Source organism: Habropoda laboriosa, unplaced genomic scaffold, assembly GCF_001263275.1.
Source record: "Habropoda laboriosa isolate 0110345459 unplaced genomic scaffold, ASM126327v1 scaffold123, whole genome shotgun sequence".
NCBI classification, from domain to species: domain Eukaryota; kingdom Metazoa; phylum Arthropoda; class Insecta; order Hymenoptera; family Apidae; genus Habropoda; species Habropoda laboriosa.
In genome coordinates this window covers 439331-447497 of record NW_017100236.1, presented here as the reverse complement: position 1 = coordinate 447497, position 8167 = coordinate 439331, and positions in this window count along the sequence as shown.

Sequence of the window (8167 nt, the reverse complement as noted above, 5' to 3'; positions counted from 1 at the left end):
TTCAAATAAAGTACGTATTATCAATCAGCTGTAACGAAAATGTATTTAATTAGTTGCAACGTGGTCAAAAATTTTTAATTCACTTCGACAAATACTTGTAACGTCAAAAATTTCATTAGAAAAACATCAAATTCGTTCAAATCCAAACCTAAAATCGACACCCTATTCGACAAGTACGAAGAACGACGATGACTAAACTTGGAATGTTTATTTACCTGAACTCTCAAATTAATTTCTAAATATCTCGTGAGAAGTAGTTTATTTAAAGTTTTAATAATTCGCGAAATGATTTTAAGTCTAGTATTTAAACTCTGATAATAATTTACTGATAAATATCAATACTTGGAATTTCACTAAAATTTATTTAAAAATAAAAATTTGAAGTAGAATATTCGAAGTCTGATAGCACTTGTCCGTAAGCATTAATAAATGCAGAACCAATTTAGTTTAATTTAAAGAAAGTCTAATAGTAATTTTCCAAGTATCGATAACTGAGAATGCTAGTGTATGCTAAGTTTGAGAAGGCAGAGTGTGTATACGGTGGACATAGGCTAGCTAGTAGCCCTCGACCACCTTATTCACATCTCAAAACCTTTAAAGACTAATTTGCCGCGATGTGTCTAGGGCCCAGTATAAAGGGTGAATAAATTCGCGGGACATCGGCGGGTCCTTATATACCTGCGGTACCCTCTCCCCAAAGTCATTAGCAAAATCGTCCGTTAGGTCAGGCGGGAAATTTTCGCGGGAGATTTTCGCGGGAGATTTCCGCTATCGTAACACGGTATAATTTATCAATTTTCACAATTTTATTAAAAATTTATACTTCCGACAATTTGTTATAACATTGCATATAACAATTTATACGTTTTTACAATATTCTTCAATGGAAACATAGGTTTTAGCGTTCTCGTTACTTACTCGTGGTTAAATTAATTTCGTAGGGATTAAAAATCAGGTTGACCTGTGGTCGTAGATTAAAAATAACCATAGTACAGCTAAATTTATCGTGTTAAATAATTATTTTTACACGAATCAAAAATGTATTCAACGTTTGCTTGTAACAATACCATGAAATAAATTATATTATACGTTTTCTCCACCAAACTGGACAAAGTACAACTAGTACTTATCGAAATGATTTTTCTCTCTCGAAGAAATAGAGTTTGTATAGTGAGAACGTATAAATTGTTATATGCAATGTTATAACAAATTGTCGGAAGTATAAATTTATAACAAAATTGTGAAAATTGATAAATTACAATTCTGCCTGAATTTTTGAAATTCAGAAAAACACAGGTAAACTTCCATTGCATTTAAACGATATTCTCCACCAAACTGGACAAAGTACAACTAGTATAAGTAACGAGAACGCTAAAACGTATGTTTCCATTGAAGAATATTGTAAAAACGTATAAATTGTTATATGCAATGTTATAACAAATTGTTAGAAGTATAAATTTATACCAAAAAATTGTGAGAATTAATAAATTATACGTTATTATAACATTACAATAGAATGCGAAATAGAATTACGAAAGAATCGGCGATTTTCTGCGAAAAACGAAGGATTTCCCGCGAAAAGTGACCGATTCCCGCGAGAAATTGTCGATTTCCCGCGAAAAGTGATCGATCTCCCGCGAAAAGTAGTCCGTTTCCCGCGAAAAGAAGGTTTCCCGCCTGACCTAACCGACGATTTTGCTAATGACTTTGGGGAGAGGGTACCGCAGGTATATAAGGACCCGCCGATGTCCCGCGAAATCATTTACCCTTTATACTGGGCCCTAGACACTTCGCGGCGTATTTTGACCTGAAGGTTCTGAGATGTGAATAGAGTGGTCGGGGGCTACTAGCTAGTCTATGTCCACCCTGTACACACTCAGCCTTCTTGTAACACTTGTATACATTAGAATCAATTAGAATTTCTATTACTAATTATTAAACAAATTTTAACAATTACCGGCACTCGCTAGGCACGTAATATCAGACTTTAAATACTCGACTTCGAACTTCGGTTTAGTCATAATTCTATTAATGTTATAATAACGTATAATTTATTAATTTTCACAATTTTATTATTAATTTATACTTCCAAAAATTTGTTAAAACATTACATATTATTATTTATACATTTTTGCAAGTTTCTTTGACAAATAAGTACGTTTCAACGATCTTATTACTTTCTCGTTGTGAAATCAAGTTCGGAGGATTAAAAATCAGGTTGACCCTTGGTCGTAAATTTAAAATAGCCATAGTGAAGGTGAAATTATTATTTTAAATAAATGTTTCTATACGAATGAAGAATCTATTCAACGTTTCTTTGTTGCAATACCGTGAAATAAATTGTATTATATATTTTCTCAGTTTAGACTGAATTTAAAGTTCGTAAGGATTAGAAATCAGGTTGACCTGTGGTCGTAGATTAAAAATAGCCATAGTGAAGGTAAAATTATTACGTTAAATAATTGGTTTTATACGAATTAAATATTGAATCAACGTTTATTTGTTGCAATACCGTGAAATAAATTGTATTATATATTTTCTCAGTTTAGACTAAATTTAAAGTTCGTAAGGATTAGAAATCAGGTTGACCTGTGGTCGTAGATTAAAAATAGCCATAGTGAAGGTAAAATTACGTTAAATAATTGTTTTTATACGAATTAAATATTGATTCAACGTTTATTTGTTGCAATACCGTGAAATAAATTGTATTATATATTTTTTCTGTTTACACTAAATTTAAAGTTCTGTTTACATGTTATAACAATTAGAATGTAGACGTTTTGCCGTTTCACGGTTTTTCCTCTGTTAATTATGTGTTTATAAATCATTTCAAACTAAAGCAGCACCATGCCCACCCTTAATTAAACCGTCTCAGTAGTTTACCGTAATTAATAATCTATTTTCGGAATTTATACGAGAATTTTTGAATTTTAGTAAATACTAGAGTCAGTGCATCGCGTATTGAAATAATAGCTTATACAGATAATCTTTTGAAATTACTCTTAATTAGGGAAAATCTTGAATCTTGTATGGAAGATGAAGATTTTCAGGAAATATTTATTTTTCAACAATGAATTTTTGTTTTATCGATTAATAACGTACGAAATGATTTTTGGAAAATTTTCTTCGTTTGAACGTTCGTTTAAGGTTCGACTATGATTATCAAATCTCTCGAAACACCGTAGAATGTTCAATTTTAAAAGTAACTTCTTCAATTTTTGGATAATCTGGGTAACGTGTTAGTGTTGACGATACACTTTCGAGTATAGACGTTAAAGTTCATAGAGTGGTCGGGGGCTACTAGCTAGCCTATGTCCACCCTGTACACACTCAGCCTTCTTGTAACACTTGTATACATTAGAATCAATTAGAATTTCAATACAATAGACTGAATAACAATTCATTTTAACTAATACCTATTAGAAATTTTCCTTTTAAAACAAATATAAATCATTTTACCAATTACTGGTACTTGCTAGACATTTAATATCAGACTTTAAATATTCTCCTTTCGGTTCTTTTAAATACAATCAAATAATTTCTTCAATTATCGATACTGACTTGGAATACTCCGCTTCGAATAAAATATTTCGAAATTATTTTGAAGGTTTAGGGAAATAAACATTTGAATTTTAGTCATCGTTGTTCTTCAGACTTGTCGAATAGGATATTGAAATGACTTTGAGCAATTGAAATTAATTTGAAATTTTTCTTTCAGTATTTTTCATATATTTTCTCTGATACTGAATTTTGTTTACTAATAATTTACCATCCAAGGAATTTGCATGAGTTGCATGTTAAGTAGTTAGTTGATTTATTATTGTATATTATGAGCTGATTTAGAACAAGTGCACGATGCCCACCCTAAATTAAACCGTCTCAGTAGTTTACCGTAATTAATAATCTATTTTCGGAATTTATACGAGAATTTTTGAATTTTAGTAAATACTAGAGTCAGTGCATCGCGTATTGAAATAATAGCTTCATCCCTAGTTCGTTTATTATTGAATATTTTTACGCGTTTAACTTATGCTTCTCCCCAATTCTCGTCGCGTATTTTATTCAAATTTTCTTATATTCTAGAATCGAAAAAGATACGAATTCGCGTTTTTTCTTTTGATTCTTTCAATTTTTCAATTGTATTGCGGATTATTGCAATAATTTCTATCGTTATATTTAATTCTAATTGTTTAGCAGCTTTTCTGCTGCTATCGCCCCTACATTTTACTGACACTTGTCGAATCGACCCTATATTTGTTTTTTTTCTTACGTGGCAAGGCTACATTTTACTGACAGTTGTGGAATCGACCCTACATCTTTTTTTTTTTTTACGTGGAGGTAGACCGACTCTATGTGATAAACAATTGGCAACCAAACGGTGGCTCGCTAAAGCGTCAAATGTAGGGCCGATTCTACAAGTGTCATTCAAACGGCAGGCCAATTCTCCAACTAGCAGTCAAACGGTAGGGGCCAACTCTATGTAATGTAATACAAGGTGTCTGTTTTATCTCAATACAGTGAATATCTGGCGTGACAGTGAACGTGTTAATAAGTAAATGTTGTTCAAATTATGTCGTGTTTTATGTCATTTTCATAGAAAAATCTCATCAATATGTTAAGAAAAATTTCGGGATAAAAACACGTAAAATTAAAAAAGTTGATATTTAAATCGCTTGGTTGCCTCGACTGACGTTTCATCCTTATCTTTTATTCGCTGTCCTTGTCTACATTCGGCAAACTACAAAGGCGGGCGTGAGGCTCGAAAACGTAGTCCGTGACTCTACGAGTGTCAGGTTTAGCTTCCTTGCGGTCTGACACTTGTGGAGAATATACTGTAGCCCCTATCGACACACGTGGCAGTTTATGTGAATATTCTTCTTATATATTGAAATAGACTGATAACAACTATTGCAATCTGTTCTTAAATGTCGTTTGGTGATAGCCTAGCATAAGGGCGAAACAATTGATAATTTCGCCGTTAAATAGACCAAAAAGTAATGATCGAAAAATATTTACTTTTCTGATACGTGACTATATATGTTGGTGCTTGCTTGAAACGATTGAAAGCACAATCCAATCTCTTCTCATTTTAAAGTTATAACCATCGGAACAAATTACCCTGGGAACTTTTAACCCCGGTCCCCCGTATTTGTGAATTACTCAAGTGAAGCGGTCTAACAATAAGTTCATTGAAGAGTTCGTTTGTTCTTCACCTACAGAATAATTGAAAGTTAAATGAAATTTTCCAGAATATAGGGTGATTCACTTATCATGAACATCTAAATTACTTCCGCTGCTGTTGAAAGCAAGAAAAAATGGTTAATTGGAGTTTATGTAGTTTAACCCCTTAACCTATGATTTCTTTTCTGACTATGCATATAAGCGTCAGCCATTTAATATTGCAGTACTCTATCAGGTAACGAAAACTAATCTGTTACAGATTAATTACATTTAGGAATCCTTAATTTTAGAAATTCAAACGAAATTTAGGATTACAATGAATTTTTCTTACTAATATAACTATTTTCGTCATATCTTGACCAGAATCTCTGTCACGAGTCTGACACGTTGTTGTAGGTTAAAGGGTTAAGGTTAGATTAGGTAGATGATACCTCCCTCCAACGTCATCTTGAATGTCGTTTAAATAAATAAATAGAAAAATTTAACGTTTATTTATTTATTCATTCACTGAACCCTGGAGAATATTTATGTTTGTTTATCTATTTATTTAACGTTCAAATTTCTTGTAATTCTAAACGAGATCCTCTCTTGCTTCAAATACCTTACCTCTTATTGCTGATCATTCCTCGAGTTCGAACGCTTATTTTGCAGCTGGCAAAGGGATCTGGAAATCTATCCGTATCATGCTCAAACATTCGACGAGGCTGCTGCAGCTAGTTTCTGAAGTCCTCCGCCACTTTTGCAGCGTTTACAACGATGCTGCATAGCGCAGCTGTCAAGCCGTGTCCACAATGAGGACCGTGCTCGAATTCTACACCATATCATACACAAATATGTATTCGTGTATAACCGGCAGGGCGACGTTATACGGCAGAATTTCACGATGTTACCTCACCACGGTTTAACGACGCGTGAGAGGCCTGCGTATTACACCTGTCAGGGGCCAGCTTTGCCCAAAAATTGCTGAAATTCTGCGATGGGACACTGAAGGACCAAACCAGCTGGCGCCGCGAGACTCGCGCGGTTTCGCAATTTGTTTGGTCAACCGGATCGTTTCGGGAAAATTACTCGCGAGATTGAAAATTACAGAGTCCAAGGGGGTTACTGGTGATTGAATGCAGCTGTGATTCGGTAAATTTTGCAATTTCCAAAGGTGAAGGATTAAGAAGATTTTTGTTCGAGAACGTTCGACAGAGAATTGTATGTTTGCAGGATAATCTGACGGTAAGAGATTAGAATAAATACAAAATATCAAGAAGGAAATCCGAATATTCGAAGTGTTTCAATTTCAGATTGAATATCTCGTACATTTCGAATATGCGAACTATCCGAATAAAGAATTCATGTTCGAAATTATCCGAGTTATTCGGACAGTTCGACTATTCGGAATTTCACAGCCGTACGCTTGGAGCTTGTCAAACACAAAATTATACATTAATATCTTATCTTCCTGTTATTTAACACGGTATCAGGCTAAGACAAACATATGTAGTCGTAAAAATAATCGTACGGCATGGAATTAATTAATGGCTGCATCAGAGAGCAACGAAAAATCACGGTCTGTCGATCGAATAAATCGGAATCCGACAATCAGGGCCCGCGAGACTTTCCTTTCATGCGAAATCCTGGTCAAGGATCCTCGGTGTATTCCGAATTGGAACAGGTGCTCGCTAGGGATGTCGCGGGCAAAGGAAGAATTTCAAGCGAACCGCCGTGATTGGTTCGTCGTGTGGGCACCTGTTCGTAGCCTCCAATTAAGTAAGTGTTGTGTCGTAACAGGTGTCGCGTGATTATCAGGTACCACGAGTGACCCAACCAATAAATATCGTTTGCAATATTCTAACTGATGCGTGGCGTCTACAGGCCACCTTTAAATCGATGTTCCATTGATCGTTTACTCGAACGCTTAACTTTGATAAATGCATTCAATTAATTCCACTCGAAGTAGATCTTCATTTCAAACAGCAATGGCACATTAACCCTCGTGGTGTTGTTAAAATAATTGCCATATTGGAAAGCTGCTCGGGTCAAATTGACCCGCATCGGTAATATATTGTAATATTTAAATTAATCTAACTTCCATTCGTGATATACGGTTCATCAGATAATTCTAACGGATATTAGTCTTTATTTCAGACTTAAATTCAATTGTAAAATAACTTTTCATTATACCCTCCTTCGAAGAGTAATGAGAAATGAACAAGGCAACAAGAAATCAGTATCCTGGGATGCTTGAGTTCAAATTACATAAAAATAAATAAAATCAATATCTGTGACGTAATCGCACGATTGCGTGACAAATGTGTCCGACAAGAAACGATAAAAAGGGATCGATGAATCAAGAAATCAGGATCCTGTGATATTTGCATTGAACAGAGGCGAGTATTTGAGAAACTATATAGCCTTCGCTGTATGAAAAATTTATTCGAGACGATCGTAAATGGAAAATCTTCTTTTCAGGATAATTGAGGGTATTCGTTTTCGCAGTTGATTTGCAATTAAATGAGAAAAGTCCTGCGAAGGCTCCCTGGCTGGACACGGATGCAGGATTGACCGTCAACCAAGTTTCTGTAGGAGCACCTGCAGATTTCTACGAAATTAATAAAGCCAGGAGTGCGGGCATGGGATCAGATAAGCGGCTGTTTGATTTGCTTGAGGATTTAATTATCGAGCCGACAAACGGAAAGCCAGTCGATCTATTAGGACTTATGGATGGCTTAATCGTTAAGAAATCGGTAGCTGGAATCGTTCAGCTACTGGCTTTATCCTTTCGGAAGAAAAGAAATCAAGGTAAATATTGGGTTCGACTGAAAGTTTTTTCGCTCTTTCTTCCAACGTAACGTTTCTAATGGGTACGATACGAGAGAAAATATTACTAAATATAGCGGGTGATCAAATTATTACGATCATTCGAAACAATTACATATTTTGTTTTCGATGGTATTATGACTTCAATAACAACGAAATATACCATTCTTTTGTTCTT